An 18,490-nucleotide genomic window follows, 5' to 3' on the forward strand; every position below is an offset into this window, starting at 1 on the left:
ATTCCTGCTCTAAGTTATAGCACTTTAGGTAAAGTACAATACAGCACTTCTGCTAGGGGCTTTTTGAACATATGTACTTAGCCTAAGTGCCTGATTGGCAGAACAGATGAGGATGCAAGAGAAGAACATAAAAATGGATGTAAAGTCAAAGTAAAACCATATAGAAAATATGGAACTGAGAGCATAAAATGGCTAACCCTGCTGTTCTCACCAATTAGCACTTTTCAATCTGTCAGTTTGAATCAGTATACTAGCAGAGAGTCGTCTCTTTTGTATACCCTTGAATGTTTTGTAGTTACATTTTTTGCATTATCCTATATGCCCTAAGTTAACTACCTGACTTTGGGTCGAATTGCTTCCAGGTGACTAGTTACCTCAGGAGTGAAATGCGTACTCAGTGAAAAGGAGCCTGCTAAGAATACTTGCCTAATTATCCAGCCTCTACTAATAACTCACTTATTCAAAGAAGGCATTTCATTTGTCCAGAGATGGTGCTAAGTAGTGCAGAAATGTATAATTTTGGGGAGACTCAGATTGTAGCAAGTGGAACGAGAGAGGGCACAGCCTGTCCCTTTAATTTTAGCACCTCAAGGAGAGATTATGATTACTTGCCTCCAATAAAGAGAGGAATATTGCAAATTGATGCTAATTAGACTGTTGTGGTAGCAGATTAGCAGTCAGAGGGGTTCCTCCATGAGACTTCTAATGTGGAACTGCCTCATTAGCTCTGCAGTAAAGTTTCTGTGTCTACATGTGTAGCCCTATTAGGCCATAGTAAAATCATTAACTCCACTATAGGTTAGTACTTGTAAATACAAGTAATACCCTGCAGCAGTGTTCTTTACTGTGCAGTGACACATGTGTAGATGCTGATAGGGATGACTGGAGCACAAGGGTGCTTCCGTGCAGGGACTGCTTGCCAACTAGCCCTGCATAAGAGCAACCCATGCCCCAGTCAGCCTCTATGCAGCACGTTGAGCTGGGGTGGAGCAGCTCCAGGCTGGCAGGATGACCCCCTCCACCCCGCCCCAGGACCCTGCCAGCTGGGGCTGCACTGCCTCGGTTCAACATGCTGCAGACCCAGGCACATATGTAAATGTTGCACGCAGGAGCAATATACTCTGGCATGAATTGCACCATAGTTTATTATTTAGGTGCACTAATATCATGGGTAGATGCACCCGGAATGACTAGAGCACTACAGTCTTTTTTTGCTCTGCAGTTTACAAAATTATCTTTGCCTGGGATAAAAGGTGTCTGTGAGGATGAAAAGGGAGTGTATATTTCCCTGAAGTCATGATAGTTGTGGCAAACCAGAAGGCTCTGTACTGCTTTATAAAAAGAAGGGGAATATAGAGTAGAACAAGCTATGTATGACTAATAATAAAATCAGGCTTTAGGTTTGTATTCTTGATATTTTGACTCTGTCTAAGAAGGTTAACTGGGGAAAAGTAACTTCACTAGAAAAGCCTTCTTGACTGAAATACCACAGCTATTTCTCTTGGCTTTTCAGTCTCTGCTGCAGCATTGATCAGTCTATTGAAGAACTTTGCATTTAGGTAGTTTTAGAACTTAAAACTTAGGTAGCTCTAGAATCACTTATAAGCATGAATGTAGCAAAGATGTCACCTATTTTCCTGATTAGGTTTGAGGACCGAGAATTCATTTTCCTATCCTCTTCTGCAATTTCTCATTATTTGGATGTGCTAAAAGAAAAGTTTGAAAAGAAAGGAGCCATTTAGTGTAGGATCTCAGTAATTAACAGTTAATGGAGTACAGACCTTGCTGAAAGGGGCAAAAGTTTGGCCTGAGTCTTAAGAGGCAGAGATTATTTTTCACTTCTTTACTGAGTTAAGCTTTACTGATCATCTGAGTGAACGTGGAATAAATGAACTTTCCCTATGAAAGCTTTGTGAGGGTAAAGACATAATGGAAATCACAGTGCTGGCAGCAGGACTGTTTGATAGGCATAGCAGCTGGGCATCCATCTACCTGCCCCAATAACAGATTAGTTATGGTTTTCTCTTTTTTTTTTTAGGCGGTGAATGTAGTGCTGGTGAATGCAACTGGTCTTACAGCAATAGAGAGTATAGATCTAGCCTGTTGGTGAAAATTTACTCACATAAGTAGTCTCACTGAGTGCCAGAGGCAGAAGTAATACAAACCAGCTTGCTATCATGCGTTCTCTCTGGCTCTGCACAGAGTTTATAAAATAGCAAGTCCTTCTCATGTCTATTTCACTCTCTTATATTATTCTGCAGGCCATGATGTGAATTATTTAGGGTTACCATATCTCCAGTTTCATATAAGAGGACACCTGTAGGGGGGAGGGGCATATGATTGTGATGGGGGACAGTGCTATGCCCGTGCCCTACCCCTGCCCCTCACCCCCAAGCCCCCATCCCTGCTGCTGCCCCTCACTCCTATCCCACAGTACCCTGTCCCCCCAGACCATGCTGGTGTCTTTCACTCCTGACCTACAACCCCCTCTCCCGCCCCCCCCAGCCCTGCTAGTGTCCCTCACTCCCGACCTGCAGCCCTCAGCACCCCCCAGCCCTGCTGGTGCTCCTAACTCCCAACCCACAACCCCTGCCCCCCAGCCCTGTTTCCCTTGCAGCTCCTTGCTGCCCCTGAAGAACCCCCTCACCCCTTCTCCCACCTCCCCACCCTGCTGCATCCCCAGCATTGCCAGATATCCTTGAGTGCGTGCGCGCACACACACACACACACACACACACACACACACACTTACCTGCCTGCAGCTGCTGGGGACCCTGTGTAGGGCATGTGATGATCCAGCCTCCAGGCACCTTCCCCTGCTGTCCTGATCCCCAAGCAGCCTCTTGCAAGGTCAAGCCTGGGAGTGCCAGGAAAGCAGTCAGAGTAAAATCCTGGACATTAAAAATATTTTTAAAAAGTTCCCGGACAGAGATGGGAGGACCCAAAAAGAGGTTATGTCCAGGAAAACCCACATGTATGATAACCCTAAATTACTGACACTTGTTTTTGTAAGTAGGGTGGAGGCTGGGGAGGGAGGACACTAGGAGCAAGATCATGGAAACACAGGAAAGGAAAGGACCTCATCAGTTGAGTCCAATTTTCTGTTAGAGCAAGCACAGATACTGCTTGATACAGTTATTATTTCTCCCCTCACTTTTACTTGTGGATTTTTAATTCTTCTGGTCTTCTGGGTTAGTAAGATAAACAGTTGGAATAATTTATGCTTGAATCAGATCCTTGGCTTTTCTCAGACCCTGGCAAAGTTGATGTGTGGATCAGAGTTGAAGTCCTGGAAGAGGTCCTGAGTGAAAAAAGAGTTGAGAAGCTCTTTTAGTTCTCATTAGAACACATCACAAAACCAGTGAGACAGTTTAGCATCAGCTCCACAGGGAGACCAGGACTGCAGTAACTGGGGATGTTTGAAATCATGCCTGGGTGTAATAAAGACTCTGATACATTAACTGTGATAGACTTTGGATCAGGTCCTAGAAGAGCAGTGTAAGGATTGGCATGGTAAGAGTGCAATGTTTGAGAGCATTGATAAAGCTGTGTTGGAGAAAAGCTAGCCCTGCTCTTGTGATTCACATCATTGCTCTGTACATTAATGTTATACAACATTACTTCTCAAGTTTTAAACTGAATTTACAAATATCTAGTGAGAGCTTTCCTGCAAACATATCTCATGCTTTTAAGGGAGAAACAAGAAACAACATGTTATTCATAAACATGGTGAGCGATGCATTATAAACATTGCAATGGGACAAGAGACGGCTGTTGTATCTGAACTAAGTTCCATAAGTCTGCTCATTTTTAATGCTACCTTCCCTACTTATCTAACTACAGAGCAGGAACAGGGGTTGTAGCAAAACCCCCAGGTTTTTTTTCTTTTAAAATGCATTCCCTCCCCTTCCCCAACCATTTCTGACTTTTTCTTTCCCTCTGTATTCCCTATAGATAAGTATAAGTGAGCTAAGATATAAGATAAGCATCAGCATTTTATTTTGGTAGCAAGTTGCATTTGTTTTGCTTTTTCTCCTTCTTTATATTGTATAATTATTATGTTTATATTGATTTTTATGTTCCATATTATTGTTTTACTGGTACTATATGACTTAGGCCTACATATGTAAATTAGCATAAGTCATGTCAAGTTTCCATTTTGTTTGTCAAGTCTCCATTCTGTCTCCAGGCCCGGTTGTGTAGCCCATGACACACCTACCCCTCCTATGTAACTTGGTTCCTGAATGAATGGGGATGAATGAGGGTGCTTGAGAGACAATGGCAGTAGGGCTAAAAATAGCTCCCTCTGAATGATCGAACCATCAACACCAATACCCGGATCAACGACCCAGCCATTGGAACCACCCTCAGCATTCAAGAAACCAAAGATGAGGCAACCCACCATTGTGCCAGGATGCACATGCTCAGTAAGAACACCTGGAGCCCTCTGGAATAGGACTGACATTGCCTGGACAGGCCCTCCCCATAGGAGATCAGAGGTAGTCTGCCCCATAAAAGGGGGTAGTGAAGATTGACTCCTTGGGGAAACTCTCTCCATCTGGACCAGCACCAGGCCACACCACCTATCCACCCAGAGGTCCTGCTGGCGACCCCCCTCTGGATAATACCTACTGGACAAAGACCCCTTTCCAGCCTGGATAGGTAGCTATCACCCCCCACCCTCTCTTCAACCAAGGACTTGGATTCTGTTTTTCTTCCCTACCTGGACTCCAGCCCTTCCACTGAGTCTCTTTCTTCTACTGCCATTGTGAGTACCTGTTATTTGGACCCCCAAGTTGAGTTTTTCCCTGCTCCAGTCTCTGCTCCTTGCCCCTCTAAAGTCTGTCTCATTTCTCCCTCTCTTGCTTCTGACTCACTGCCACCTCCAGCACCTGTCCTGAGCTCCTCTCTGCCTCCAAACCCCGTTTCTTTACCACTGTCTTATCCCCACTGCCTTTTCCCCTGAGCGACCAAGTTTCTGCCTCAGTTTCTTTCCTGACTGTCTCCTCCTTGCCACCACTTATCTACCCCCCACAAAAATATCTCAGCTGTCTGCCTCAGTTTCCAGCCCCAAGCTCCCAGGTTTCTGTCTCTCTCTGTTTCCTGGCTGTCTCCTCCTTGCCACCAGGCTTGGGGTTTGGGGGTTTTTTTTTTCCCCCTCCCATGCACCAGTGACCTCGAGTAACCCTGGGGCCACTTGATCTTAAGTAAACCCAAGCCTCAGTTCTTCACTCAGTTTCTCTCTAGTCCACTGGTTCTAATCCTGGTTCTGGCAACTTTCACTCACTACACTTTAACTCTCTCTCTCTCACTTGAACCTTCCCCCAAGTATCCCAGGTACCCCAAGCACACACATACATACCATACCATCCAAGTTAGGAACTTACCTATGTGTAGGTGGGTTGTATGTGTGTGAACTGGTGAGTGTGTATGTGTGTATATTTATATATACACACACAGTACACATACACAGATCACTAATTCATATATCATGCACACAATGATATATATACACATATATATATACACATATATGTGTGTGTATGTGTGTATATCATTGTGTGCATGATATATGAACAAGTGATCTGTGTATGTGTACTTTGTGTGTGGGTATTGACAATTGATTTTTTGTCTAATTTTTAGTGTGTAGTGTAGGTGCTTGAATTGGTGAGAGGTATGTATGTGCCTAGGCTGGTTTGGATGTGTATGTGCCTCAGCTGGTAGTGTGTGTGTGTGTGTGTGTGTGTATGTGTGATTCTAAATTCAGAAGTGCACCACATTTGTATACAAACATAGCTTTAATTGTTTTGCAAACAGAATTCTGAAAGGCCTAATGGGATTTTTAACAGGAAGCTTCTTTAAATGCTCTAAACCTATCTTGGTAGCCCTATTGACTTATTCAGGAGGGAGTTTCCTTGTTTTTGAGCTTCCAGTATGTTGCTCAATAAATTGTAAGATCCAATGAACAAGGAACATTCTTTCCTGAATTTTCCTGTTCAAGGCCATTTGTGTGCCAGTCACAAACTGCATAATCTTAGTCACATAGGGTGTATCTACATTATTTTAATGCACATTAAGCAGGTTTAGGCACAAGTCTACACATGCAGGCATTAAAGTGAATTAACACTGTGTGAGGACTGACTTAGGACTAAAGCGTTAATGCATTTGTAGGTATCGAATTTAAGCATGAATAGGCGAAATTTGCCATTTTTAAAGTGCATTAAGGGTGGGCACATGTAGACATGTGCTGTAATGCACCTTATATTTAGGCTAATGAGCCGTAAGCATCTTGTGTACACGCACCCATATAATCTGTATCTCTGCCTTTAGGGAACTTTTTCATAAAACATTACCTATTCCCTCCAGTTTCAGGTGCTTCATCCTACTTTTTCACAGCATTCAAAATCTCCTTTTTTAATCCTTTGGGTCTACCTACTTCAGCTGCATCTCAGGAGGCAGCACCCCCTTGCCCTTCTTCCTGCACAGCCTGGCACCAGTGTGAACATGCCCAAAGGGAAGTCCCCCACTTACTCCAAAACCCCCATCCCCCCTAAGGAGAGGCAGGCCACCCTGGTGTGGTGGGAGAAAGCTGTAGACAGAGGGGGACACATTCCCAAAGCAAGTGAGATCACCCAGAGCATTGGAGAGATGCTTGCCCTGGATAGCCAGCCCTTGTCCCTAGTTGAGCAGCCAGGGTTCAGGTGACTCATGGCACTTGTGGCCCCATCTTACCAAGTGCCCGCATGTACCACCTTTAGCAGGATGTTGGTGCCCTCCCTGTATGAGGCATACAGGTAGCACTTCAGGGAGGAGCTGTGCAAGTCAGGGCCACAGGTAGCTTTGCATTTCACCTTGGACATCTGGAGCAGCTGGGGTGGTGATCACACCTACCTCTTCCTCACAGGGCACTGGAGCAATCAGTCAGGCCATCAGTGGGCTCTCCTCCAAGCCAAGGTGCTGGATGAGTCCCACATGGCAAGGTAGATCATGGTGGCCATGAACCACATGGTGCAGGGGTGGCTCATTGGGCAGGCCAAGCTCAATTGTGGATTCATGATCACTGTCAATGGGGCCAATATGTTCAAGGCTGTCAGTGATGCTAACTTCATTGGTATCCGCTTTGTGGCACGCAGCCTGTACCTCATAGGGAGGCCTTGGAGGGGGACAGGGATACCAGTGATGGTGCCACCACCATTACCACTACAAGCCAGCTTATTTCAAAATGCAGGAAGGTGGTGGGCTACTTCCACAAGAGCATCAAGGGGGACAAGATGCTTTGGGGAAACAGGCAGAGCTGAGCATCCCAGAGTACAAAGTCATGCATGATGTAGAGACTCGGTGGACCTCCACATAACTGATGATAGAAAGGCTGGTGGAGGAAGGCCATCTCATGGATGGCCTTGCTTGGGGAGATCAGGATCAGTGGTCCCTTGAACAGAGCTGAGTGGGGTACCATCTCCCAGATCTTGGTGGTCCTCAAGCCCTTCCTCGAGGCCACCAAAACCCTCAGCACTGGTGATGCCCTCCTCAGCCAGGTGATCCCTGTAGTGAGGGAACTGGAGAACCAAATGAAGAAGTTCCAGGGGATCAATGTTCCTGGCTGGGTCAGGCTGCTGTCACCAGGTGTGCAGGCACTGCTTGGTGCCCTGATGGATATATGTATTGTGAAGATATCTCTATACTGGAGATATTGTTGGCAGGTTTTGCAGGTTTTTTCATGGCATGGCCTGGATCTATTCAGTGTGTTTTGGGATGTAGGAATTTGGCTTCTGGTGATGAGGTTACTGAGGTTAAGTGCTTGTTTGAATTTACAAACCATGTTTCACAGACGGACCTATGAACTGCACTTCATCAGCCTCCAAAGTACATAAACCTGTGGTGTCAATATAGACAATGGAATTCTGACACACTACAACCTGATGGACATCTGATTCCCCAGGTGCCTTTCCACTTTTTCCAGTGCTGCTCCCCCAGCCTGTCCCTCACCTCCTGACACCCCCATTTCCATTTTCACTAACTGGCTTTCTTGCCTGCATTGCATGCCAGCCTCTGGCTTCTTTACTATTGGTCTACTAAAATATACCAGATTAGACTGACCCAGAGAACCTTGTCTGCTAGTGCCATGTCCTTAGACCAACAATTCTAGCACCTGTTCCCAGTCAGCTAACCAGATGGACACAGGGCCCTGGGTACATCTAAGCCCCAGGGCTAAAGCTGGCAGAGAGAGTTGTCTTGCAGCTGCTGTAGAAGAATCTCCTGCAGGAAAGGAAAGAAAGGCTCTGTGACAGTTTGGCTGTCTGAGATACTGCTAGTACTACTGTGCTCTTTACTAAATTATTACCTGTTGTTATTTAAAGTGGTGGACCAGACTGAGGGTGTAGGAGAGGAGGAGACCTCACTGAGGCACACTACTGTGTTGTGTAGCAGCCCCAGTACTAGTGAGGGTGCACCTTAACACACACACAAAGTCACACGTTACAAGTTTTGCTTGTTAGCAGCTTCAGGTGCAATTTCCCAGAAACCCCTACACCTATCTCCTTGAAACCTGGCAGGCTTCATGGCCTCAGAAGGGTCTACCATGCCTGCTGTTTTCACAGCCCTGTGCCTTTACACTTACAAGTGACATGAGTTTTGCTTTCAAGACTTTAAGGTGCAGTTTTCCAGAAACCCCTACAACTATCTCCTTGAAACTTGGCAGGCTGCATCTCCTCAGAAGGGGATACCATTTCTGCTGATTGCAAGTAAATCTGCCAAAATGACAACATTATAGGCAGTTTTATGCTTCCCCATTATAGCCTATTGGCAAAACGATGAAACAGCATTTAAACAGCGAAACAGTTTCATCAAAACAAACCAGAACAGTACTTCAAAATGAAATGAAACTCAAAACAAAACACTGTCCCATTGAAATGGCAAAAAGGAAGTGAAAACAAAATGGTGCTGTTTCACACAGTCCTAATAAATATGCTATATTCATAAGTATGAACCTTAGATATCCACATGCTATGGGTCCTTTTTCTTGCCCAGAAATGAGAGAAACAGAAGCCAGTGGTAGAAGAGATTAATTCATAAGTTTTTCAGGGTGAACCCTTCTGCTGTATTTTCCTGGGTCTGCTCTTCACTGTAAAGTAAATTAATCTATAGAGTTAAATGCAGTATACTTTTCAGGCTATTGAACATTGCACTTGTCATTCATTAGTGTGCAAATGGGTATAAGCTGATTGTCTCCTTGGTCACGCTGTTTCAGAGCTTACAAAATGAAAGTACTAAAAGTTTAGCAATAATGGGTTGCATTGTTGCCAAAGGGAATTTGTGATTAGTGGGAAATTGTATGTGTAGCTTGAAAAAAATAGAAAAATAGGGGTTATTTTGCCTATTATTGTAATGTATTTAAGCATTTCTTTTCTGCTTAAATGTGTTTGGGAAGGTGAAAGCACTGTCAGAGGTGAGACTCCTTTAGCTTAGTCTATTCATAATCATCATATGTTTCACACAGTTTTATTTGACCTGTAATTCTGAGCCTAGTTGTGCCATCTATCAAATACTGACCCTGCCTGAGTCATCACATCGAGGGATTCAATTTAAATTTGAGGGGGGGTAAGGAAAGAGACCCACCAAATTTCTCCATCAGATTTTCAACTATGCACACTTTATTTAAAACATAGATTATCTCATAAGTGACAGAGTTTTGTGGTCAGAAAATAATCTTGGATAGATATGTGTCTGCATCACAGAACTATAGTATAATTTATCAATTCCCATTTAGAGGAAAGGACTTTAAACTTTGAATACTGGAGGTACTGTAGTTCAAAACAGAAGTGTTTAGTTGTATTAAAGGTCAGGGCTAGGCTAGTAAGGAACATGAGCATCCATAAAGAAGTGTATTAGTAGATCTATGCAGAAGATTTGTTTTCGTATCATTCTCTTCTGACATCACCAAAATTCACCATTCAACAATAAAACAAAAAAAATCAAGTGATTCAAGGAGATAAAATCTGCTTTCTGCTCAGAATAAAAAAAAACCTTCAGTAAAATGTCAGTGAGATCACAAAGAAACCTTTGCTAAAGACATTTGCATTGTCAGCTCCTTTCACAAAAATCCCTGGCTGCAAACTTGGAGGCAGCCCAACTTTAGAGCTCTGGGATTTACCTTTACAAGAGGAGGTTATTCTCACAAAAATCAAACAATTAAAATGCCTAGATCTTATATCCCAAAGAAAATGCATCCCCCAGACTTGTTGTTCAGAGAGGTCCAAGGAAACAAGTGAATACATCAATTGAAAGGAATGCCAAAATCAGAACCACCTTCCACAGTGGTCCAACATGGGGCCACAACCTGTCAACAGAACAGTTCTCACACACAGCAGCAAATAGGTGTGAGTCTCAAGTCTCTCTTTCACCTTCCATTTGCTGAGTCAGGTGTTGGCTACTTCAGTTCATACAGCCAGCTTATTCTGTAAAAGGAACACAGCAAGGACTTGCCAGTTTTGCCTATAAAGGGAACATAGCAAGGACTTTCCATCTTGTTCAGCTGAATGGCTTGTGCTTTGCCTTGTTGCACTCCTGCACTCTATCATTTCTCCGTTTGCTGAATGCAGATATCAGTAATATCAGTAAAACTCAGGACTGCCCCAGCCTAAGGTTATTTATGAATTCACGTTTTCTTGTATCATTTGGTATTTTAAATGAATACATATTGAATGCATAAATCTGCCAAACCCATTCAGATCTTATTTGCAAAATGGGGAGGACAGCACAGGAATATAACATTTCCATTTAAGCAAATGTCATTAAAAAATATTTTTCCATTCATGTGGCACAGGGAGAATGTGATTTAAAGGCTCATTTCTGAAGTTGCAGTATACCATCAGAACCTCTTCCTTAAACAAAATAACCCTTGATATTGAAGTGGGTCAAGCCAACCCCTTTTGGAGACTAATTTGTACAGGAGGGTTGCCATAGTAACTATGATCTGAGGGACCTAGTTGAAAATCCTAGGGGCATGTTATTAAGTAACAGCTAAACGAAGTACTCTTATATTCTAATATTCTGAAATGCTGAGCATCCACAACTCCCAATGAAGTCAATGAAATTTGTGGATATTTGGCACCTTTAGAAAGCATTAATATCTCTTTCTAACCTACAGAGGCCATTTGTTCACATGAAAGAAATGAACAGTAACCTACTCACATACTCTACTTTGGGGATATTTTAGACTGGAAGGCTTGACCATGCTGTCAATCAGGATTAAAACACTGGGTTTACTTGTGTCTAGATTATAGGACCGGAAGAAAAGGAATATATGGGTGAGGTGCATAAGTAAAGATGGATGACTGGAAAGCTATGAGGAAATGTTACAGTTCAGGGTTAAGATGGAAATAGCACAGTTCTCCAACTTGCTTAGTCCATTTCTGCCTGAACTGTCACAAGCATATTACCAGTGAAAATGAGCAAAATCCCACTGAAGTTAGCAGAATTATATATATTAGTATATTAAGGCAGGGGTTCCCAAACCATAGTATGAGTACCCCTGGGGGTATGCAAGACATCTCTGGGGGGTACATGGGAGAAATTGTGTAATGGTAGATTTAATTTTCATTAGAATAATAATTGACATTTAAGGGGTTAAAATATAAAACATATGCTGGTAGGGATATGTGGCAGCTGGTAAATCTGGAAGGGGGTATGCAGTAAGAAAAAGTTTAGGAACCTCAGTATTAGGACACATTAGGCCTGAAATTAGCCTGTTCAGATCTAGTGCTGATCAGACTGACATTTGCAAATTAAACAAAGAATATCAGTTGCCCCACTGTGAAATATTCTGGATTAAAATGCCTTGAATAAGGCTAGCAAAATGTCGTTTGCCATGTGATATTTAAATAACTAAAGCATTTTGACAAGGCCTAAGGAAACATTGTTATAAAATCATTGTCAGAAACCTGTTGGATGAAATGTCCCTCTTTGTTACTGTTAGATTGCAGTCATAATTCTGGTAATTCCAAGGCTTGAGATGTTACATTCTGTGCATCATAGTAATGTCACATCTTCTATTGAAAGGCTAATAGGAATAATGATAAGGGGAATTTTTTGAACAGATTGAAACCAGATCTATTTATGAAGCATCTGTGGCAACTAGGAAGATAAACAAATAAAATGTGGCAATATGTTTCAGAAAGCTAAATCAGAGTGGGTGTTTGCATGAATGAAGTCCTAGCAACAGCTGCCTTCAGGGATTCCATCTGGTTTGTCATGTTTAAAGTCTGCCTAAGAACTTCACTTGTATAGACAGCTTAATATACATATCCTGACTTGGCTCACATTCTGGCCCATGAGGTCCTAACAGACTAAATCTAGCCTGTGGCCCCTACATATGCTGACCTTCTAGAACTTAGGGACCCCAGCCCCTATTGACCCACAATACTAGAACCCAAAGTGAGAATCTAGTGCACGAAGGGGAATCTAGTGCACTTTATGTGTAGACAAAATGAGGGGCATATGTGCATGACACTTTAAAGTGGGTTAAATGCCTTTGCACCGCTTTAATGACATTGGTGTTTGTACATATCGGTGGCGTATTGTGCATTAATTCCAGCCACTATAGCACATTCAGTGGCGTAATGCGCCTTAAATTAATTTGGGGTGCAGCAAATTAAAACACCTCTGAGGAGTTTTAGTTCGCTGCCCTACAGCCACAGAGCAAAGCACCAGGCTCCATGCGCCTCAGAGGCTGTGCAGGCAGCCCATTCAGACAGCTTGGCAGCAGCCCAGAAAGGCGTCCAATGATTGACTAGGGAGATGACGATCCAATTGCTCATGGTTCCTGTTACTCATTACCCAGAGGAAGCAGGGAGCAAACACTAGCACACATTGCTCGCAACAGCTTTATTCAGAATGGAGACAGCTTTGGGCAAAGGTCTCTCACAGACACTCCCATGAATCAGGGGACCTGCACTGAACATTAGTTCTTTTTACATTTTATATATCTTGGTTCATACCTATTAACATTTACTCTGTCCTTGTCCCTCCTTTGGTTTCACCCATTTCTCCTCCCATCTCAAACTCCACCTCTGTTTACTGTTTGCTTCAGTAGCACGGTATTGCCTATGCATTTCATTCATTTACATGCTTCTATGCTAAGAGCACATGTGTAAGACTTTGACCTCTGCATCTTTCGGTCACTTGCTGGTTCTTTCTGGTTTCTTGCTGACTTCATTACCATCTCCAAGGTTTTTCTTCTGCTTTATCTCCTGATAATAGCTGGTGGGCTGCATCTTGTTCTCCTTATGCAGTAAATCATGCATCCTGCACACTATCCCATTGTTAGAAAACTGCTTGCTTAAGCATTTGCAAAGTTAGTGACTTTTAATATATCATCCTGCCTTGTGACCAGCAGCTTTTGCTGAGACACAGGAAAAAGCCTTTATTCAGCTGCACATCCAGTGCTCCCCAAGATCCAAATATCATCACCCTAACGCCCACTACTTCAATTTAGGGCAAAGTAACCCCCCCGTTTCATCTACACATACCCTAATTTAGCAGCTATTCCAGTTATCTGCCTTCACATTTTTGCCTAGACAGACTACACATTCTGCCCTGTAAAAAGCTGGTCCTCCCTCTTTCAGACAACTGGAAAAGTTGGAATTGCAATGGAGTTAACAGCTGTAAGGTGTGATAATATAACTGTAACATTGTTAGGAAAGGGAATTGAAAGGGAAGAAGCAGCCTGTTGAACTCTAATCTGGATTGCTATCCTCATGCTGATAGATGGTGCTTTAACAGTAACTGTTGTTGCAGACCTCTGTCTCCTCTGATAGCTAGCAGAAATGGGATACTGGAGTAAATTTACCTCCAAGTACGAGGCCAGAATCTTGGAAAAAAGTCAGTTTCTGGAGTTCTCTGTGATCTTTAAAAGTATTTCTGCATTGATTGTGTAGTTGATTGACAATATGCTCTTTCCTCAATGAGTTACATTATTTGAGACTACATGAATGTTTGGGAGATTGGTGTTTAATTTTTCAGACAAAATAATTTATTCAATGAAAACTCAGGTGAACAGAATTTTTTCATGAATTTGGATCAAAGTATTGTTTTAAACATAAAAAAAACCCAAAAAAACCTTTGAATAATTTATTTTTGAGAGCGGGAGTGAACCTAACAGAGAGATAGAGTCAACTACCTAACATCACACAGAATTCCAAAAGAGCTGGAAACTGGATCATGCTCAGCTTCCCAAATTTAATTTGCTGCATTACTCTTCCTTGTGTTTACCTATGCCCTATTTAGGGTTTCCTTTCATATAAATTCATATTAATAACCATAGCCTCACTTTGCAGGTATCTTGTGTAAATTGAGTATATCTCTATTGGTACAGTGAACACAATACACTTTCCTAATATATGGTAGTGAACTCCTTTTCTATCCCAACCCATGGCCCTGAAAACACCATGAGATCATCTGCCTGAAAAGTGCAAGTGTTACTTCAATGGGCATGTACAACAGAAACCAGTGAAGCAGAGCAACTGTGTCTCAACCAATTTATTTTATGGAGTGTTGCCACATGTTTTTCTTTCTTGTTTTTGAAATATCAAGTAACAATATCAATTGCACTACTCAAACAAGCATCTGTAGCACCTGCTTAGCTTGCATCCAGCACTGAAGAATGCAAAATGATGCAGGCTTGACAGATGCAACTGTCATAGAATGAAAGAATAACTTTCACACTAGGACAAATTGTAGAGAGGAGGAAAGAAAAGGAGAAAAGGTGACCACTTGTATTATGCAGACAATTCACTTTCCAGTGGATTTTGGGTTTCTGTTCTTAGCATATGGAATCCATATCACCCAGAAGGAACTGAATCAGGGGGATGCATAAGCAGAAAAAGTGTGGGCAGGTGAATGGAATCCAGCCTCACAGGCTAGGGACAGAAGTTACACATAAACCAGTTTAAGTGAGCAGAAACTGGTTTAAACCTGCAACACAACAGAAGCACAGTGCACATAAACCAGTTTCAAAATGGCTGAAACTGGTTTAAGATAAACCTGGTTGAATGTTGTATCAGACTTAACTGATTTGGGTCAAACTGGTTTATGAAACTTCTACTCCAGACCCCTTCCTGGTTCAAGTTAAATCACAGTCTCCCAGCATGCTTTCCAGACCTGGGCTGTGCTGGGCTGTCTGCTCCTGAGAGCAGGACTGGCCCCGCCTCTCTGCTCCCTAGCTGGAGCATTGAAGGCTGGTTGACAAGGGGTGGGGTGGCAAGCCCAGCTGAAGATGTAGCCCAATTTACAGGGGGGGACTGCCCCCCCTGAGGCAAACCCATCCTAGGATTGACACCAGGGAGTGGGGTTTAAACACCCCTTTCCCCACTCAAACTTACTGTTGGCTGTCACTGTGGACTGCTAATCCCAGAGGCAGCAGGAAGAGGAAGTGATGAGCAACCCTGCAGAGTCCTGTTGCTGTAATTCCAGACTGCCAATCCTAGAGACCTTGGGGGTAGCAGGAAGAGGAAGTGAACTCACAGTCAGAGAGCCGTGTTCTAGTGCCTGGCCCTGGCTTCTGGCCTGAGCTACTGCAGGCATGTGGCTGCATTTCCTGATTCAAAGGTAAATGTCTGTTCACTTCTGTTTCAATTTAATCTGTTCATCTTAGACTAACCTGCAAAGGCTGAATTGATTCAGCCTTGGGCTTTTTGACTGTCAGTAGCCATCTCAAGACACAGGGTTTGAAGCCAATGTCTGCTATTATCATTGCAAACTATACATTGCTGACTGGTTGAGCAGCCCCTGCATGCATACAGAGCAGGTTATGTGGCCAAAGTCCCATGTAATTGGTAGATGCTCTGGCCATGCCTCTGAATTTACCCAGCTGCCTAGGAACACCCATGGAGAGGTCTGCCATGTTGCACTTTTCCTCAGCATTCAGATTTGCAGAGCTACTTATCCAGCCTCTGTTCAGCCTTTCTCTGCCACCTCCTCACAGATCTGTCACCGTTTTTAAAGGATTCTAATCAGGTTTTTTTCTCTTTGGATGAAGGCTCTGTTTGCTCTCTGCAGCCTCTTCTGCCTTTTCCTGCAGTGAAGTAATAAATGGGGACTTTACAAGCAGTAACAATGCCATAAATAGTGGCAGAGCACCACTACACAAATTGATGAAATAAGGGCAATGGAAAGGAAACTTCATTTTAAAAACAAATACATTTAAAAACAAACAATTACCAAAGGTGGCAGCTGAAATGACAGAAGTCAAGGTGAACAGTTTTATTTTACTGATAGACATATGACCACAGCCAGTAGTGGAGAAACTTCAGTGTTTACAGTTTAGGAAAGATTCAGAGAATCAGCCTAATATTCTATTATTTACCTGAATGATCCATAACACACAAGTCTGAAAATTTAGGCCCTGATATTGTAAATACTTGGTGATCAATATTAATTATTAAAACATCTATATAAGGCCTGTAGCTAAAATTTATATTAATTAGAAATCTTGTTTAACCACTCCAGCTGTTTAAAAACAAATGTATGGGTGTGTGCACATGCCTACTGTATATGTGTATATCTTTAAAAGGAAAATCAGAACAGGTAATATATTAAAATATAATATTCACAAGTCAGCCATTTACATAAGAACCTAATATTCTCAACTACATTTTCTTTTACAATTTCAGACATTTTGAAGGCAGATTTTTTGTCTCTGGTATATAACAAGATTCAGTCTTGGATTTTCCAAGCTCTTGGGTTTATTGAATATCGCAATATATTCCAAGATGCTGTCATAGGATTTGAGAGTTAATATGATAGATGTAGACTAACTTGAACATAGAGGTGGATAATACATATGTTCAGATTCAGGGTTACCCTAAGAAACTTGATTGTCTGAAATAGTACAAGGATATAATGGAAAGAATGAGGTATGGGGGGGGTGAGAGGGGGGGACACAGGCATGTGTCCACCCCCCTTCACCTTCAGGGCTGGGCCTGCTCCTCCTTTCCTTCTCTCTGTTGTGGGGCTGGGCCAGTCCCCCCCACCCTCCCCAGCACCATTGTGGGGTTGGACCAGGTCCCACTCCCCCCCCCCACTGCGGGGCCAGGCTTGGCACCTTCCCTCCCCCTAACTGCTGTTTGGGGACAGGCCAGGCTGGGTCTAGCATGACCACCTCCACCCTGCCTGCCCCCACATGCACCATTTTGGGGCTGGGTCCACCCTGCCTGCCCCCCGCCCATCTGCTCATCCCATGTCCCCTGCCTCCCATCCCCATGAAGGACAGGTGGAGGTGTGTGGATGGAGTGCCACTACGCATTACCCTGTGCTGCTACCACATCCAGGGAGCAGGGGGTGGGAGGTGAGGCCAGCGCTGCTGGTCTCAGTCCCCTCTGTCAACACTGTGCCTGCTGTCATGGCAGTTGTCTGCTGCAGTGCTGCAGCCACCTGAAGTCTGAATGTTCTTGGAGCACTTGGATTGACTGCCAAGACAGCCAATCAGAGAGGAAATAAAGTGTTACAGATAGATTGAAAGATAGGCATACAGACTACAGCTTTTATAATATTAGAATGGTCATATGGGTTCCATTTATCTATCTATTTAAGAAGTTGCTCTAGCTTTCTTTCAATGAATAAAACCACTGCATGAAAGTGTTATTTCTTACTGGAGAGAGAAACGGTATTTTTGGGATGCTACAATTTCACCATCAGTAATGTAAGATATGTATATTATCTCTAAATGGGTGCCTGGGCTCAGGAAGCTGGGTTTTTTTTGGATTGGCAACTCTTCATTATCCCTGCTTTACATGATGCCTGTATTGCTATGCCTGCTGTCATGCTCAAGGGTATTTTTTTTAAAACAAAAGTTTTTCAAATAGCAAAATGAGACTGATAGCAGAAAGGTCCTGCCTTCTTTGTTTCCTTCATTCTCTAGGCCAGGGGTTTTCAACCTTTCTGGATCAGTGTACCCACAGTGGCCAGTCAAGAAGGCAGGAATTCCCCAGCAGCCAGTCGACAAGTGGGGGTGAGGTGGGGAGGGGCGGGCTCAGTGGGCGGCAGAAGTGCCGACGGTGGTGCCCACTGCTGAGTACCCCCTAAAGCCATCCCAAGTACCCGAAGGGGTACATTTACTCCCTCTTAAGCATGACACCTTGATAAGATGAAATGCAGCATAGTGTGTGTCAGGAATCCCAAGTGACAAGCTGAGCATAGTGCTTGATTTTTACCTCTTGCTCACCTTCACTGATCATTTTGATGCTTTAAATGGTTCCCATTCTGTAAGTTTGATGATGCATGATATATATAAAGAGAAATGGGGTGGGGCAGGGGGAGACGTGGTTTCTGGAGAAAATAGTTTACAAAGGGAAAAAAATGTTTTTTGCTTTTTATTTTTCTTTCAAGTTTGAAAGTTTGCTTTCAGTATTGTTTGTAACATTTAAAGGACTGTTTTATTCATTAGCTGTTTTGTGATCAAGTTGTCTTTGTTTTTGCCTGATCTTCATCCTTCACC

This window comes from Alligator sinensis, unplaced genomic scaffold (assembly GCF_000455745.1).
Source record: "Alligator sinensis unplaced genomic scaffold, ASM45574v1 scaffold627_1, whole genome shotgun sequence".
In the NCBI taxonomy this organism is placed as follows: domain Eukaryota; kingdom Metazoa; phylum Chordata; order Crocodylia; family Alligatoridae; genus Alligator; species Alligator sinensis.